This window comes from Grampus griseus, assembly GCF_964374135.1.
Source record: "Grampus griseus genome assembly, chromosome: 2".
Classification (NCBI taxonomy): domain Eukaryota; kingdom Metazoa; phylum Chordata; class Mammalia; order Artiodactyla; family Delphinidae; genus Grampus; species Grampus griseus.
This window is the reverse complement of record NC_139018.1, coordinates 16,960,374-16,980,582: the sequence shown is the minus strand read 5'-3', so window position 1 is coordinate 16,980,582 and position 20,209 is coordinate 16,960,374.

Below are 20,209 nucleotides of genomic sequence, written 5' to 3'. Positions count from 1 at the left end.
AGATGCTGTAACTAAAACAGTAAGTATGAATGACACTTCTTCATTCACTGAATTTAAATCTGTTTGGGGAGAAATCTGTCTTAATTAGCAATGCAAAGACTGCAGAGAATACGCCATTAAGTAACAGCAATGATGATTTATACATAAATTAATATTTGATTAATTTATATAATCCACATTATTTATTCCAAAAAATACTCAAGAAAAACAAAACCTTTCTTTGACTTTAAACTTACAATGCAATTTTTATTATTGACTAGAATGATCCATCGTTAATTTGAAGACATTACAGATTTAAAAGAAGACAAAATGAAAACTCTGTCAGGGACGTTAACAATTACAAATCTCATTTCCAAGGCAAATACTGGGAGTCTAAGGACATTTGGAAGACATTTCAAAAGTCTTAGGCCTAGAGACACTCATCCAGAAGCACTAGGTTAAAGCAACTGGAAAGCAATACTAAGTATGTGCGTATGCCTATGTGTGCTAGACACACAGGCATTTTCTTTAATGAGGTAGTACTGACAACTTCCTTACCATCTCTCCATCTGAGACTCTTTAAAAAACTCTTCTACGTTTTTGGCTTCCTGACAACCAAACAAACTGAGAAACAAGATGCTCATTTGATTATGTAAAAGCTGGCAAGGTAGAAATCAAGTATATCCCCTTTAAGTGACCTTTCTAATAAGATTTTCTCCAGGTCTCTCCTCTCTGTGGGAATCAGCTGTATATTACTAATTAATTTCTTTATTAGCTCAACTTTTCCTGTTAATTGGCACTGATCATTTTGCTTCTTACCACCTCCCTTCCGATATAATATTATTCATTAAGAATAGTTACAAAAATAATTATTCATGCTTATGTATTCAATTTGTTGGTTTGGAAAGGATTCAATATTGGCAATTAAATATAGGCAACAACCTTTGGAAGAAAGATAATTATAAAGACATTTTGATAAGTAGTGTTTATGGGTGTGGCAAAACATGCAATTTCAGTCACCTGATTGCCCAGAAAATTTGAGTTGGAGATTGAGACTCTAGGGGAGGAAACATATCTTCTTCCTCTATCCTTCTAAGTTCTCAACTGAGATTCCTGTAATAAAACATAGATGAACAAGGGAAAAAACATTTACATTTATCTAATATAAATTTTATGTGGCACAGAAACCTTCATAAGGAAATGGACACCCAAAGAAATGGTTAAAACTGTTTTAAAAATGAGTGTTTTTATGACAGTTTTGCCAATGAGTAGAAAGTTCTGGAAAGATATGAGGCAAAGGTTATGAGTTAAGTGTAGTAAACTGGAAGGAACTTGGTACCTATTGGTTCAGATAGCTCTCTGTGTCCCTTTGCCTTCTGAGCTAAGGATGCTTCTTTCCTCTGTGTATAGGGAGAACACCTCTCACATGAGGGTTTTATCACCTGCTTCAGAGAAGGTCAGAAATTCCTTCCTAGATTTTATGACCTGCTTTAGAGGAAGGTCAGAAGTTCCTTCCTGAACATGCCATTTCTCAAATTCCTTCACCTTGAAATATTTAATATGCCAAAACTCCATAATTGGGGTAGCAATTCCTGAACCTCATCAGACAGAATCAGAGTTTTGTGGACACCCAAAAGTGGTTCATGAACTCCTAAGTTCATGGAGATCCACTTCACCAATTAGTTGGAAATATATAGGTTATGTCATAGATTTATGTAGAAAATCAGTGGTGCTGACTTTGAATAACTAATGCTGTAAATGATGTTTCATTTCACAACAGGTACAAAGAGCAAGTGATTGCTTATACAAATGCCTTACCTTTTTAGAAATTCTTCTGTCACTCTGTCAAAGATATAACATATGCCTTTATAGAAAACTAAAGTATTTTTTCTAAATATATACATTTACCTGTGTTCACATGCTTATATTATGTGTGTGATTCTTTTAGAGGTATAGAAACCCCTCTCTTTTAAATGCATTAGGTTATGAATGGGTGTTTTAACTTGGTGACTGAGACCTCCCCTTAATTTTCTGGTCTGAAAAACCCTCCTAGCCACCTGGATCTTCAAATGTAGCTTATTTTGATTTCTACTTTATTGTGCATGACTGGATTTCTCATTGCTTTGTTTTGAACATTTTCTCAGCCCAATCCACCACATAAATGTACCACTGCATTCCTGCCACTGCCTGCACTTCAATGGTGGATAGGTCTGCTCAAAAATCAGGAACTCTAAATCAGCTCTTTGGTAAGGAAGTAACTAGAGGATAACATCCAATCAAGGCTCCAGTGTTCAGAACTTCTAATGATATTAGGGCAGGATACCCATCATAAACTCTATTTTCCACCCAGTTTTCTCTAATTTTTTTGTGGTGGAAATCTTTTCTCAAAACAAAATTTTATGGGCAAGCTTGATATAGAAAACATATAAGGAGCGTATTCAATGCTATTGAAAAGAAAAGAAATGCTACTAATGGATATAAGTGCTGAATGGAAACAGAAAATATGTCATTATTTGCAAATTGTCTATGCTCATCTATGTTGAAAAATGAATATTATCAACAGAAAATCTGTTGGAACTTATAAAATAGTTCAGAAATTTGGCGAAACAAATGATTAACCTCTAGAAAGTCAATACTGTTACTTTACATCATCAAACACCAATGAAGAAATATAGAAACAAATTGGCATTTACAGTATCTACAATGAAAGTAAATAACTAACCAAGTACTCCCATCTCTATAGAGAAAAAAATCTAAATCCCAAATAAAGGATGTTAAATGACTGAATGGAAAGAACATTCTTGCTCATGAATAGGACAGCTTAACTAAGGCAGAAGCTAATCCTCTCCAAATGAATATATAAATATAATATGGATTCAATCAAAATACCAGTTGAATATTTTTAAATATAAGTACAATTATACTAAAATGTAAAATGAGTAATAAAAGTCCCCAAGTAATTGAATATATTTCACTAAAAAAACCTGATGAATGAGACTTGCCCTAGCCAATACTGACATTTAAAAAATGATATAAATAATAAACACAAAACCACCATGACTTTTGAAAATCATTAGGCAAATAGACAAAAGGAATATATAGAGAGCTCAGAGCCAGACTTTTATAAAGACATGTGAACTTACATGATAAAAGTGGTTCCATGAATGATGAGGAAAAGTATTGTTATGGAGAGAATTGAGAATATGATAAATAACATGGAGAAGAAAACCAACAAAACAAACAAACACAAAAACAAAACTTGATCCCTGTCTAATAGCAAATAAAAGGCAGAATAGAATAAAGATGCAATTATGAAAGGTAAAATTGTAACATTAATCAAATAAGTTATTGACAAAAAATTTTGTGACCTAGGGGTGGGGAAAGAACTTCTTAAGCAAAAGTTCAAAATTATAAAAATATAAGGTATATAAGTTGGGAAAAGCCTTTAAACCAAAACCAAGATATGTATCCAAATGTATAACAAGGTCATTAAGTAAATCAATGGGGAAAGATATGTACAATGCCTCACATTAACTTGTAAAATGAATTCTCACGTATGTCTACAAGGGGACTCAGAGATGTTCAGTGGAGTATTGTTCATGGTGTAAAGGAGCATCAGGCAGAAGCTAGGAGCAATGCATTGAATGCCCATATAACAACAGTGATGAATCTTAAAAAACAGAATCAAATGAAAAACAACAACAACAAAGCAACATGATGCTAGAGATAATACCATAAGACTTACATCTGTACAGAACATAACAATAGACATTTGGCTAGTACACAAATATTGGGTTGGCTGAAAAGTTCATTCAGGATTATCCATAACATCTATGCATTAAAACCTTTGAAATGGTTCTTAAAGATAGAATGGCCAAATCTCTCCATTTTCCTGGGACAGTCCAGTTTATATCTGTTTAGGACTTCATTGTTGTAACAAAGTATTTTTTAAGTTATTGTTTTAAAATAAACCAGAGTGGGTTTGGCAGACCTCTGCTTTGTACTTCCAGCTTCTGGCATGGACTCACATAGTGAACACACATAAAGTGAATACTCTGAGACCCATTAGATGGTGGGAAATTGATATCTGATAGGGTGGCACCAATGCAATAAAGTATGGTGTTAGGAAAATTTACTCACAATACAAAAAAATATCAAACTAAATATACATCATTTTGTATAATCCTGGATTTCATTTGAATTAACCTTAAATGTGAATATTAGGTACACAGTTATTAGAAGAAAATGTGAATATTGTGACCCATGGGTAATAAATAATTTATTCAGCAAGATCTAAAAAGCATAAATGATAAGGATAAAATTGATGTGTATGTGAGTATCTCAAAAATAAGGACTGCTGTTCACATTAAGATTAAAGCAGAACTTGATGCAGAATGTAAGAGTCAAAAGTCTTCTTTTTATAATAAATATTGTGTAAAGATTTTCTTTCAATAAATAAATAACTACTAAATAACCAAGAGATCACCGAATAAATCAAAGAGGAAACAAAATATACCTAGAAACAAATTACAATGAAAACGTGATGACCCAAAACTTAAGGGATGCAGCAAAAGCAGTTCTAAGAGGGAAGTTTATAACAATACAATCGTACCTCAAGAAACAAGAAACATCTCAAATAAACAACCTAACCTTACACCTAAAGCAATTAGAGAAAGAAGAACAAAATAAACCCAAAGTTAGCAGAAGGAAAGAAGTAATAAAGATTAGATCAGAAATAAATGAAAAAGAAATGAAGGAAACAATAGCAAAGATCAATAAAACTATAAGCTGGTTCTTTGAGAAGATAAACAAAATTGATAAACCATTAGCCAGACTCATCAAGAAAAAAAGGGAGAAGACTCAAATCAATAGAATTAAAATGAAAAAGGAGAAGTAACAACTAACACTGCAGAAATACAAAGGATAATGAGAGATTACTACAAACAAAGTTATGCCAATAAAATGGACAACCTGGAACAAATGGACAAATTCTTAGAAAAGCACAACCTTCCAAGACTGAACCAGGAAGAAATAGAAAATATAAATAGACCAATCACAAGCACTGAAATTGAGACTGTGGTTAAAAATATTCCCACAAACAAAAGCCCAGGACCAGATGACTTCAAAAGTGAATTCTATCAAACACTTAGAGAAGAGCTAACACCTATCCTTCTCAAATTCTTCCAAATATAGCAGAGGGAGCAGCACTCTCAAACTCATTCTACAAGGCCACCATCACCGTGACACCAAAACCAGACAAAGATTGACAAATAAAGAAAACGACAGGCCAATTGCACTGGTGAACATAGATGCAAATCTGCTCAACAAAATACTAGCAAACAGAAGCCAACAGCACTTTAAAAGGATCATACACCATGATCAAGTGGGGTTTATCCCAGGAATGCAAGGATTCTTCCATATATACAAATCAATCAATGTGATAAACCATATTAACAAACTGAAGGAGAAAAACCATATGATCATCTCAATAGACATAGAAAAAGCTTTTGACAAAATTCAATATTTATGATAAAAACTATCAAATAGTAGGCATAGAGAGAGCATAATAACATAATAAAGGACATATATGACACACTCACAGCCAACATTTGTCTCAATAGTGAAAAATTGAAACCTTTTCCTCTAAGATCAGGAACAAGACAAAGTTGTCCAGTCTCACCACTAGTATTCAACATAGTTTTGGAAGTTTTAGACACAACAATCAGAGAACAAATAGAAATAAAAGGAATCCAAACTGGACAAGAAATAAAGCAGTCAACTGTTTGTAGATGACATGATACTATACATAAAGAATCCTAAAGATGCTACCAGAAAACTACTAGAGGTATTCAATGAATTTGGTAAAGTAGCAGGATACAAAATCAATGCATAGAAATCACTTGCATTCCTATACACTAATGATGAAAAATCTGAAAGAGAAATTAAGGAAACACTCCCATTTACCACTGCAACAAAAAGAATAAAATACCTTGGAATAAACCTACCTAAGGAGAAAAAAGACCTGTATGCAGAAAATTATAAGACACTGATGAAAGAAATTAAAGATAATACAAACAGCTGGAGAGATATACCATGTTCTTGGCCTGGAAGATTCAACATTGTGAAAATGACTCTACTACCCAAAGCAATCTACAGATTCAATGCAATCCCTATGAAACAACCAATGGACTTTTTCACAGAAGTAGAACAAAAAGTTCCACAATTTGTATGGAAACACAAAAGACCCCGAATAGCCAAAGCTATCTTGAGAAAGAAAAATGTAGCTGGAGGAATCAGGCTCCCTGACCTCAGACTATACTACAAAGCTACAGTAATCAAGACAGTATAGTACTGGCATGAAAACAGAAATATAGATCAATGGAACAGTATAGAATGCCCAGAGATAAATCCACGCATATATGGTCACCTTATTTTTGCTAAAGGAGGCAAGAATATACAATGGAGAAAAAGCAGCCTCTTCAATAAATGGTGCTGGGAAGACTGGACAGCTACATGTAAAAGAATGAAATTAGAACACTCCATAACACTATACACAAAAATAAACTCAAAATGGATTAAAAACCTAAATATAAGGCCAGACACTATAAAATTCTTAGGGGAAATCATATGCAGAACACTCTATGACATAAATCACAGCAAGATCCTTTTTGACCCACCTCTTACAGAAATGGAAATAAAAACAAAAATAAACAAATGGGACCTAATGAAACTTAAAGCTTTTGAACAGTGAAGGAAACTACAAAAGAGATGAAAAGATAACCCTCAGTTTGGGAGAAAATATTTGCAAATGAATCAATGGAGAAAGAATTAATCTCTGAAATATATAAACAGCTCATGCAGCTCAATATTAAAAAAAAACAAAGAACCCAATGATAAAATGGGCAGAAGACCTAAATAGACATTTCTCCAAAGAAGATATACAGATTGCGAACAAACACATGAAAGGATGCTCAACATCACTAATCATTAGAGAAATGTAAATCAAAACTACAATGAAGTATCACCTCACACCAGTCAGAATGGTCATCATCAAAAAATCTACAAACAATAAATGCTGGAGAGGGTGTGGAGAAAAGGGAACCCTCTTTCACTGTTGGTTGGAATGTAAATTGATACCACCACTATGGAGAACATTTTTACATTTTAAAAATGTAAAAATAGAACTACCATACGACCCAGCAATCCCACTACTGGGCATATACCCTGAGCAAACCATAATTCAAAAAGAGTCATGTACCACAATGTTCATTGCAGCTCTATTTACAATAGCCAGCACATGGAAGCAACTTAAGTGTCCATCGACAGGTGAATGGATAAAGAAGATGTGGCACATATATACAATGGAATATTACTCAGCCATAAAAGGAAATAAAATTGAGTTATTTGTAGTGAGGTGGATCGACCTAGAGTCTGTCATACAGAGTGAAGTAAGTCAGAAAGAGAAAAACAAATACCATATGCTAACACATATATATGGAATTAGAAAAAAAAAAGGTTCTGAAGAATCTATGGGCAGGACCCATGTAAAGACACAGATGTAGAGAATGAGCTTGAGGACATGGGGAGGGGGAAGAGTAAGCTTGGACGAAGTGAGAGAGTGGTATGGATATATATACACTACCAAACGTAAAATAGATAGCTAGTGGGAAGCAGCCACATAGCACAGGGATATTAGCTCGGTGCTTTGTGACCACCTGGAGGGATGGGATAGGGAGAGAGGGAGGGAGACGCAAGAGGGAGAGTATATGGGGATATATGTATATGTATAGTTGATTCACTTTGTTATAAAGTAGAAACTAACACACCATTGTAAAACAATTATATTCCAATAAAAATGTTAAAAAATGATACTATAGTCTACTATCACATATTTTTAGAAGCACAATATATTACTGTAATATCAAGTGAAATAAAATAAATTTATATTAAACTATTTAGTACTTGAAATCATATGTGCTTGGTCAGGACTATATTAGCATCTATTCATAGACTAACCGTGACTTCCAGACTACAATGTTAATTATGTAGAAGTGATTCATTTGGTTCTCAAATATCAAGCAGCTCATTGACATCCATTATTTACTTATTTAAAAGATTAAATGATGCACACCTAATATATAAAAACTACAAGTATTTAATGTATACAGTTTGATGAATTTGGACATATGCACATCCATGAAACCATCGCCACAATCACAGTAATAGCTGAGTACATCACCTCCAAAAGTTTCTGTATCTATCACCTCCCAAAGCAAAGTGTTTCTTTGCTTATTTTGAGGTTTTGTTGTTATGTTATTTATTTGTTGTTATTGTTTTGTTTTTTTGTGTTGGGAGAACATTCAACATGTAATCTAACCTTTTCCCAAAATTTTAAATGCACAGTAGAATATTGATAACTATATATACTGTGTTACACAGATTTCTAGATCTCATTCATCTGCATAACTAAAATTTTATACCCAATGAACAACAACTCCCCATTTCTCCCTCCTCCCAGCCTCTGGCAACTACCATTCTATTCTGTTTACTAAATGGAAGGAAGAGAGAAGTGATAATATATGTGAGGCAAGTTGAGAAGATATAAATTACTATTATGGCCAGTGGAAAGATTTTATTTAGAAAAAAAAAAGATTTCAAGATAGTTATTTTCCAGATACCATGCTTTCTATCAATCTAGTCACAAGGAAAAAGTAGTTGCAAAGATGATGAAAAACAAGGCAAAATGTTTTGGAAACCAGGTTTATACAGCTAGAGCAAAAAATACTAGATTTGGGACCACAAATGTAATGGAAGAGTGGAAAGAGATGATGCTTTCCCAAAAAGATTTTATGTCTACAGTTATAGCTGTGTATGTGTGTATAGTTGTGAGTGTATAAAGTTATGTCTGTCTATCTATCTACTTCTCTGTGTATCTATATATTTATATCATATATCTATGACAATTTATCTTAATAAATAACACTGCCTTGGGTTTTTTGTTCTCATATACCTAAAAAACAGTGGAATCCAAATATTAGGATACAAATTACAAACCAAACACAAGAAGTTTTATAATGAAATCAGAGAAAAGTAGGAAAAGATTATTTTAGAAATATGGTTCCTTGAATGCTGTTTTTTTAATATTTACAAAAAGCCTCAGCTCACATTGCTTTTGTGCTTTTGAAATCTGCTGAATCCTATTAAAAATGCATGTATATTGATGCATTTTATTTTCCATGGCCACTTATATGACTTCATTCATTGTTAATTTATAAATTTCACAATGGAATAATATGCCAAAATGCATAAAATGAGTTAAATTGTATCTTTATCCAAACTGTAATTTCTTTTACTAATTAAATAATTTTATTGAACAAAATACATGGAATAATTTATAAGCCAATAAAATTATGAGAATGCAAAAATGTGATCAGCATTACTATATAACTTCTTTGGAATACAGTGTCTAATATTTTCTAATCCATTGAGAATTACCAGATTTTACTTTCAGTTATAAACATTAATGTTTTAAATTTTCTGGTTTGTTTTAAATGTAGGAATGTGTGGGCACAGGCAACACAGCCCACTAACCCTTGGTTCTAGCCTCAGGTCTCTTATATATTTTAATACTAAGTAATTTTGACTGCTCTGGACCTTAATTTTATCATTTATGAAATGATGGAATTAAAACAGATTGGTGAACTCAACCAGAAATTAGGGATTCACTGTACTTATGATTAAGGATTGATTAAGGAGTGAGGTAGACTTTGCCCTGGTTGAATTAGATATGCTCCATGTGTGCTTGAAATGAATAATTCTGTATCTTGTATATGCAATACCTTGGACTTATTAATGCTATTTTTCAGATCTTCAATATTTCTACTATGTTTGTCTGTTTGATTGATCAGTTAAATCTGATGACATTCAAATTCTTCCCTGTATACTATATTGCAAAAATTTATTATTAACTAAATATCCATTTATGATGGACGTGTCTTCCTGTTTTAATTTTTCTTTTACTATTATGTATTATAGTTCTCTTTCCCATGTGATATATTTGCTTTAAAATTTATTCTGATAGATTTTAAGAACACTATTCTCCTGTTCTTTTTATTCATATTTGCCTGGTATGCCTTCCTCCAACATTTTATTACAACTTTTTTGATTGTTGAACACTTTTCTCTTATTTATTATAAGGTCTCTGAAATCCAATTTGTGATATTTAAACTTAATGGAACATTGAGATAGCGATACATTGGAAATGAACTAAGTATCCATTAGAAGGACAATAACTATACAATTTTATGTAATACAGTACTACAAAAGGACTAGATGAAATAACATGACAAGAGCTAAAAGAATAGTTTAAGTAAAAGAGTAGCACAGCCTATGTATAAGGTAAAATATGTTTTATGTAAATTTCTAAAAGTTCTTTTTAATTTAATATAGTGAGCATGTAAGCTTTCCATTGCTCGAGGTCCAAAAAGTACTTAATTTTTATGTACAAGTAATTATTTTTTAAAAACTATCTTAAAATCAAAATGATAAAACATAAGCATGATTTTAACTTTACATGGTGGTAATGTGAATGTTTATTATAGATATTGTGTATCTATGTATTTTCAAAATTTTCCAAAAAATAAGAAAGTCCACAAAATTTAAGTGTTAAAAACACTGAATAGAGTGAGTCCATATAGGAAATCCTATATTAGTATACACAATAATTTAAATAACTGACTGAAAAGTAGGATTTAAGTTGGTAATAATGAATCCCAATGTGTATTCATTTAAAGTTTGACAAAACTTATTACATAATAACTTTATTCACATTGTTTGAACATCAAGGGTTTCTGAATGTAAAATAGAAGTTCTCTGACTCTAAACATTCTTATTAATTTATTTAGTTCTTGCTAACTAGTTCTAAATACCATGAGGGATCTTTCCAATCAATTTAGATTTTTATCAGAAATAATATCTAAGTATAAAGGCATTTTCTTTGGTTTGAAATAAAAAGTAACATTCTCAGGGAATTGTTTGTCATAGTACTGCTAAAAACACATCCTCCCCCCCAAAATAAATATTTAGATATCTTAGAGATTTTCCTCCTATGTGTCATTAAGCAAATAGGAAATAACCCATGTTTAACAATGCACTACTTCCTGAAGTAGTAAACCCAACCAGGTTTGGAATTTGAATCCATCACCCACTAAAGACCAGGTTCTTCAATGAATTAGTTTTATGCAAGAAATTTATCATTCGTCCAACAATGACGTTTAAAAAAAAAGATTACCAGGCAAATTTTAACAATAATAATTTTTTTTTACAATAACATAATTTTTAAAATTACTTTTTAAATTCAAAATCCAGTGTCAACTTCATATTGATGGTTGTATCAGTCAGAAACTGTGAAAAGAAAATTTTGTGCAACTGAAGTTAAGGCTACAATGAAGACTTCAAATTGACCATTGGGTTTGGCAACATGGAAGATGAAGTTCATCTTGACATGGGTGGTTTTAGTGGAGAGAAAGGCTTGATGTGGTTAAGAACCAAATGGAAAGAAAGAAAGTGGAAATAATGGCTACAGACAACTCTTACAGTAACTTTTACTCTAAAGAAGAAAAGGGAGATGGAGAAGCACTAGAGTAAGCATGGAGACAATAGACAGATTTTGTTTCTTTGTTTAGGATATTTTAGGCTGAAGAGAATGACATTTTAGCAAGAAGAAAGCTTAAGATCCAGTAGAGAAAAGAGATCCTTTGAATAACCAGTTCCCAGAGTTGGCACGAAAGAATGGGATACCAATCTCAAACATAGAATGGATTTAATAGGAGTAAGAATGGTTTATTTATTGGGATGAAAGAAAAATCCATCTGTGCTAACACAGATGATTATCCACTGGTAGATTTAGTGGTGGTGCTATGAAATATTTTTCTTCTACTGCTTCTACTTTGTCAATAATGAAATAAGTTGTTGACATTTTGAGACAATGATATTAAAGAAAATGTAAAATAGTTTTCTCACTGATGTGGAGAAGCCCTTAATCACAAAATTTTAGTAGTATTGCTTGATACTGTTTAAGGCCCACTTGAGATTTGTAGATATAATTTTAAAATGAAGTTTATAAATTGTTATCCAAATACCTTGAGTTATTGTGCACTTGGGTGCACACACAAACTAAACAAAGACTTAGTTTAATCTAGGTTGTCATGTTGGCTGAAAAACATGATTAAGGGGGAAAGGGATAATAAAATTAATTGTGCATGTAAAGAATGTTTAAAGGGCTGGAGAACAGAATACGAACTAGTCATTCATGCTATAGAATGCTCTGTTTTTCAAAATTTCACTGAAGTGTCAGATTTACTACAAGATCCAAGTTTAAGAGTGTACTCTGTGTCAGATCAGGAATTGTAGAATAGGAAGAAAAGAAGGGTCAGAATGAAAGTATGGTGATTGACTGCAATCAGAATATAGTTCAAAAAATGTATGAACAACTAAATCAGAAAGTTTGGAAATTAATAAAGTAGGAAAAATTCTTGGTAAAAATATTTAGAAAAAAACACGATAATAAAAAAGTATCATTAACATTTTGCAGTTCTAGATAAACTCATAGTTGACCTATGGTCAACTAATCTATGACAAAAGGGGAAAGGATATACAATGGAGAAAAGACAGTCTCTTCATTAAGTGGTGATGGACAGCTACATGTAAAAGAATAAAATTAGAACACTCCCTAACATCATAGACAAAAATAAATTCAAAATGGATTAAAGACCTAAATGTAAGGCCAGACACTATAAAACTCTTAGAGGAAAACATAGGCAGAACACTCTATGATATAAATCACAGCAAGATCTTTTTTGACCCACCTCCTAGAGTAATGAAAATAAAAACAAAAATAAACAAATGGGACCTAATGAAACTTAAAGCTTTTGCACAGCAGAGGAAACTATAAACAAGACGAAAAGACAACCCTCAGAATGGGAGAAAATATTTGCAAACAAATCAATGGACAAAGGATTAATCTCCAAAATATATAAACAGCTCATGCAGCTCAATATTAAGAAAAACAAACAACCCAATCAAAAAATGGGTAGAAGACCTAAATAGACATTTCTCCAAAGAAGACATACAGATGACCAAGAGGCACATGAAAAGCTGCTCAACATCACGGATTTTTAGAGAAATGCAAATGAAAGCTACAATGAGGTATCACCTCACACTGGTCAGAATAGGCATCATCAGAAAATCTACAAACAACAAATGCTGGAGAGGGTGAGGAAAAAAGGAACCTTCTTTCACCATTGGTGGGAATGTAAATTGATACAGCCACTATAGAGAATAGTATGGAGGCTCCTTAAAAAACTAAAAATAGAACTACCATATGACCCAGCAATTCCACTCCTGGACATATACCCTGAGAAAACAATAATTCAAAAAGACACATGAATTCCAATATTCATTGCAGCACTATTTACAATAGTAAGGTCAGGAAGCAACTTAAATGCCCATTGACAGACGAATGGATAAAGAAGATGTGGTACATATATACAATGGAATATTACTCAGCCATAAAAAGGAATGAAACTGAGTCATTTGTGGAGACATGGATGGACCTAGAGACTGTCATACAGAGTGAAGTCAGAAAGAGAAAAACAAATACTGTGTATTAATGCATGTATGTGGAATCTAGAAAAATGGTACAGATGAACCAGTTTGCAAGGCAGAAATAGAGACACAGATGTAGACAACAAACGTATGGACACAAAGGGGAAAAAGCGGGGTGGGGGGGATGAATTGGGGGATTGGCATATATACACTAATATGTATAAAACAGATAGCTAATAAGAACCTGCTGTTAAAAAAATAATAATAAAAGAAAACTAAAAAGTAAAAAAAAGATTTTGCAGTTCTGAGAATACCACATTGGTCTGTTTTTCTGTCCATGCCTTTGGCAAAATGCATTTTTCACTGTGTACCTTCCTAGGCTGAATAAAATATTGAACTTAATGAAACTGAAATCATCGTCTTGAGGAAGACCATTAATCAACTATCTCCCACTATTACATGTGGTGATTTATGTATTATATTTGCACAAATTATCACTTAATGATGACTGTGCTCCATAGTTTAGGCCACTGAGAGTACATAAAATTCAAAGGGATATTGTTTTAGAACAGAATACTATAGATTATGTGGCTTAAACAACAAACATTTATTTCTCACATTTCTGGAGGCTGGGAAGTCTAAGATCAAGGCTCCAGCAGATTAGATATCTGGTGAGAGATTTCCTCCTGATTTACATGTTGGCCACCTTCTTGTTGTACAGTATCTTCACATGGAGGAGAGAGATGATTTCCCTCATATCTCTTCCTATAAGTGCACTAATTCCATTCATGAGGCTTCACCCCATGACCTAATTATCTCTCAAAGGTCCCACTTCCTAATGTCATCACCTTGGTCATTAGGGCTTCAATGTATGAATTTGGGGGACACAAACATTCAAATCTATTGCAGATATTTTAACAGAAATGATATATCTGGGGAAGAAAGAAGATATTACAAACATCTCTTCTTTTAAAGTTGGCATCTCCTACTAGTCCTAGAAATCCTGTGTGACAGTTTGTTAAGGAAGTTTTTCACAAAAAATGTTTTCTTGAAAAGCAATTAATCAACATATTCAAAGTTTGAAAACAATGTTTCCTCTGGTAGCTGAACTTATTTTCTGTGCCTTATAGTCAAACTGGGAGATGTGTCTAAAAGGTCTCAGAAATTACTTGGAAAGATGTGGCCATACCTAATAACTAAAGGATTTTTCTCCTGAAAATCTGTAGCAAATCTCCAAATAGTTTTTATGGAAGTGTTTGGATAAATTTACTGCACCATTAGTGGTATTTCTTAGTAATAACACAGAAAAGGAAAAAATACAGAAATCCCCAAACGCATAACTAGTCAGAAATAGCTATGGACACAATGATTTTTGTCCTCACACCAACTCAGTGGAAAAATGTTCTTCAAAAGAGTTCTGTCAGCGTAAAATTAATGTAATTTTAAGAGTCTGTCTTTCTTTACGACAAATTTGAGTTGAATGAATCCATCTGGCTGGGCCGCTGCTGATGAAAAGATATGTTGCATGAGAAAAAATGAGTGTGCATGTATGTTTGTGTGTGTATTTGGTTGGATCATATGAAATTACCATTTTTATAGGTAAAAAACAGTCAAATATAATTAATTTTATATAGTTCATACTAAAAAAATACATGCATCTACTTGAATATATGTGAAATATAACATATTTGTTATTATTTATAACTGTGTTATGACAAAGAATATTTTGCATATATGCAAAATATGGTATCTGACACATGTACACCATTTGATAATTTAACCTTCTTAATCTTGCAAATTTCTTTGTACTTTTACCCCATCGCCATGATAGCTTTATGATAACTTGCTTGAAAAGGAAAACTAAAACCAGCACTCAAACTATTTGATTTAACCAGAATAAAAAATATTGTATTTTTGAAGATAGAAAGATATGAAGTTGGCAAAATTCCAAGATATTTTCAAACAGAACTATCTCCTTTCAAAGCATTTTTTATGCTATGAAAACTAAATTGTGCCAGTTTTTGTAGGACTACATTGTCATAAAGTATTGATCATACAGGAAATTCTCTGGTGGTCCATTTGTTAGGATTCCATGCTCTCATTGCTGAGGGCCTGGGTTCAATCCCTGTTTGGGGCACTAAGATCCCACAAGCCATGTGGTGCAGCCTGCCCCCCTGCAAAAAAAAAAAAAAAAAAGTATTGATCATATAGAGAGAAAAACTGAAAGACAGAAGAGAAGCACCAAGGTCAATCTTATGGAAAATGTGAGTAGCTGAATTTGTCACTTTCTTCCTTCCTCTTCTCAGATAATATTGTTTTGTGACTGGTAGGTACAAAGCAATTAACCCAAAAGGACACCATGTGAAGTAAACTTAATTAAATCTCTGTTGACTTTGCTATGTTCTGTCCATACACTTTCCAACCTAGAGTAGTCTACAATCAAATTAGAAAGACTGAGCATATTTTTACAGTTATGTGCAATTAAATAAAACTTACAGTATGTTAATTTGTGAAGTATGTAATCAAACCCTTCATCTTTTTTGTCTATATAGTAATTAGACATAAATGTAAGTAATACGCATAAATGTCATATAATATTACTATGTTATAGCCAGTCTGTGTAGGGTTTTATTTTAATTTTGTTAGCTCCACAGTGTACATAAATTCATTTAACAACTTTCTGTGAGCCCCTCCTGTGTGCCGGAATAGTCACAGAAATGGGGGAAACAGTTCTAAACAAGGCAGCTTATCCATGTAAATGTCATGAATAACAAGTCTCATTTCCTCTTTAATTTCATTACTATCATAATCAGTAACACATATAGCATAAGTATCCTCTTGTTCTGAATCAAAAGCCCCAATATGCAGTCTTCATTTGCTTCCACCTCTGTTTTTCCTTCCAGCCTTACCTAAGCACACCAATACATAAACCTCTGAAGCAGAGATTACAAACCCATTTCTCTTTTTTCTAGGCACACAGACAAATTATTTTCTGATCTTTCTTTTCTGGATAAGTGAAGTTGTTTTACTGAGTTCTTGTCAATGGAATATGGATAAAAATGATGAATGCTACTCAGAAAACTGATTTCCCATCTAGATACAGAAAAAATCATGAAGAATTCTAAAGCACTAGAAGATGACAGAGCAAAATTATGAAAAATTCCAGACCTCTGAACAACCAACTAGAATCTTATACCCCCAACCAACCATACTGGATGGTGACTTGAATTAGAAACCAACGTTTTTTCTTAAAACTTAGAGTTTTTTTTTTCTTAAGCTATTAAAATTCTAAGTTTTTTGTTTTAACTGTTAGCCTACTATGACTAGCACAACCTTTGTGACAAGGATTTCTGGTTTTGGAATGCACAATCTCAGCCTATGATGATATTCAACCCCTGGAGATAATGTTAAATTCACAAAATGGAATGAACAATTTAGAGTTTCTCACTGTGTTGACTCCTAAAGTGACATAAAGCTGGGGTTTGAAGAAGATGGGACATAAGTTGACATTCTCTTAAAGTTCTTATTCAACTGCAACTGAGTTTTGTTGCAAAAGTAATTGATAAAGTCAAATCCTTTTATGGAGGAGAGAAGACAAATTTGGAAATTCGTTGAAGAACTTCTTTGATATCAGGATTGAAACACATGGTGATGGCTATTACAAATATTTGGAGAGGACATATATTTATTCATTATAACTACAGAGAGCATAGCAAAGATTCATGGTTATATTTAGTGGAAGGAGAGTCCTGCTTAATATCAGAAGAAATTATTGCTAATTAGAGATATCCCAATTACTGGAAATAACTAGTGACTGAATGACTAACTCTCAAGTAGAGCGCCCTTGATCATCTCTTGGCTTTGTTGCTGTACTTCCATTTCCACTGCTATGATCGCTATTTTGGTACCCTTATTAAAGCCCCCAAATCTCCTTCCTTAGGAGGGTCTGTGCTGTGCTCAAATGCCTTATACGTTGTAGACATCTGATTCATATGCCATGATCCCCATGCCTCATTCTAGAATCTTACTCTATATTAAATATCTTAATGTTTCAAGGCATTTGCCACGTTCTTTGTGTAAATATAGTTACCTTAAGAAATAAACAACAAAGACATATTTTTATTTTAGAATCCCTTCTACCTATGCTCACAAAACAATTTGAATAAATCAATTAATTTCTGTCCTTGAATTTAGGGCAGACTGGATGCCTCTGAGACACTTACCAGTTCTAAAGTTTCTTCCTTGCTAAGGTGGAAAATAAAAATTTAATCAAGTGTCTTTTATTGGATGGTTTATAGACTTCAGAAAATTTTCAGAGGCATCATGTGCTTCTAGGAGGCTGGAACACTCAATAGCCCATTTTAATTTCTCACTTCCTCCCCTAGTTTGAAACTTTTCTTCTCCTTCACTGTCATACCATGCTTATTTTATTCTTTCCTCTACCCAATTTTATCTGAACTGTTCTCTGAATATTAATAATTTCTCCTTTATGTTATACTTTTCATGTCTGTCCCAGTTTTATACTTCTAAAAGTTATTATTTTGCTTCCATAAATGAACTTTTTTCTTTCTCTCTTTCCATATATATAAAATGCATATGTGTATAAACAAATAATATACATGTAATATATATAGTACATATACATGTGTATGTATATATATGAATATGTATACATTTCTGTCTTTATCACATATGATATGTATGCTATTCTATTATTCTATTTGATATATATTAATAAATATGTTATATATATTATTCAAGATGTATATAAACAAAATATATGCATCATTATATATATACCATATGTGACATATATTGCACACTATATAATATATATCATATCACCATAATATATCATATATAATATATATTTTTGGAGTATAGTTGATTTAAAATGTTGTGTTAGTTTCATATATCTTTTTCATGTATTGACAGTACATATTTGTCAGAGGCTTGTTATCTGCTAACCATCATGTATTAGCTGTATGATGAAAAATATATATATAAATTAAACTCTCTATGTCTCAGTTCCCTTATCTGTGAAAGAGGAAACACTATTTATCTCATAAAATTGGCAAGAGTATTAAAAGAGACCATACTGGCTACATACTGAAAAAAGTCTCCTTCCCCATAGCAGGTACCAAATAAATTGTGGTTGCTTACTAATATCAAAATCACTTCTAGGGTTCAGGTATTGGAGAGCCAGACAGCTAATGGTGCTTGAGAATACTTGTTGAATTGAGAGAGACCACACCCTTAACTATTTATAATCTTAGTGAAAACAAACTATATCTCAGGTCTTATGTACCAAATTGGTTAAGAAGATCTCAGCTTCCAGGTAATTCTATCGCAGTAGGCATAACCTTTTATGCCTTTAGCTGAAGTCTCATTCTAAAGCTACATAATGTTTATTCCCACTATCTGAGTAAGTGCAGGATGAATCAAAATAGAGGTCTTCTTTTAAAAAGTGACTTTAGGTCCTATAAGTTCGACACCTACTAAAGCAGCTTACATATTATAACAATTAATTCTCTCTCACAGTGAGTAATGAACCATACACAGCTCACTCATTACCTGCTCAAATGATGCTGCCAGTTGTAATTCCTGGTCTCTCACCTTGTAGCTCATACTGGCATATAGCACTATGAGTCTCCTGGGCAAAAAACATTGTTGAATTCATTAATCCCCCTCCCCAAGCATCCTCATTCATCCTCCTACTAAACTGTGAGAAAATGACCTGGGGCTGAAAGACCTTCCACAGACCTTCTCTGCTCTTTCTTAGCCTGGCACATACAACAAAGTTTACGGTACACATATGAGCCTGTTGACTGAGTATTATAGGGAGAACATTTTTAATGCAACCTGATAGGGAAACTAATGTGGTAGATATGTTTTAGCTTGTGGTTACCATTCATGTGTGTTGTTAGGAAAAGAATTCTATAATTTGCTTGTAAAGAATGAAAAGATACATAAATTCTTTAGTTCATACTTAGTGAGTTTGTAAATTAGTATGTGAAAATCCACATAACTTGACAGTGTGTAGGCTAACGTAGCTTGGGAACTGGTCTATAATACACACTGGACTCTTTAAATCATTTAAAACATTGTTTGGCAAATGGTTACATGGACTTGACAAATTGGGAATCATTATTAGTCTCAGTGTTGCTTTTGGCTCCAGTCTCCTCCACCCTGCCCTCCACTCCTAATTTCAAGCTGCATAATAGCAGTCTTGGACATATTGCAAATGTTGTGGGTGGTGGAAATAGGGGGTTGGGTAAGATAAGCAAATTGTAATGTATTAAAAGTTTTAAAGTGTATTAAATGAACTCTCTTTGAATAGTGTAGAATATGCCTGATCAGAACCTTTTTTTTTAACTTTCTGGAATCCTTCAAACACAGAATCAGCTTACATATCAAGAGAAGAGAAAGTTGCTGACAGTGAAGTCCTGCCTACCCCAAGAGATGGGATAGTCACTTATGAGCAAGTCATACTGAAAACTTCCAAATATGTCCAGCTCCTGAGGGCACTCAACCAGAGGGATGGGACTTGGCAGTGACAACCGTTCCACTATCAACTAAGCCAGGTTCTGACATCAGCAGGTCAATTACAGTCAACCATAATTGA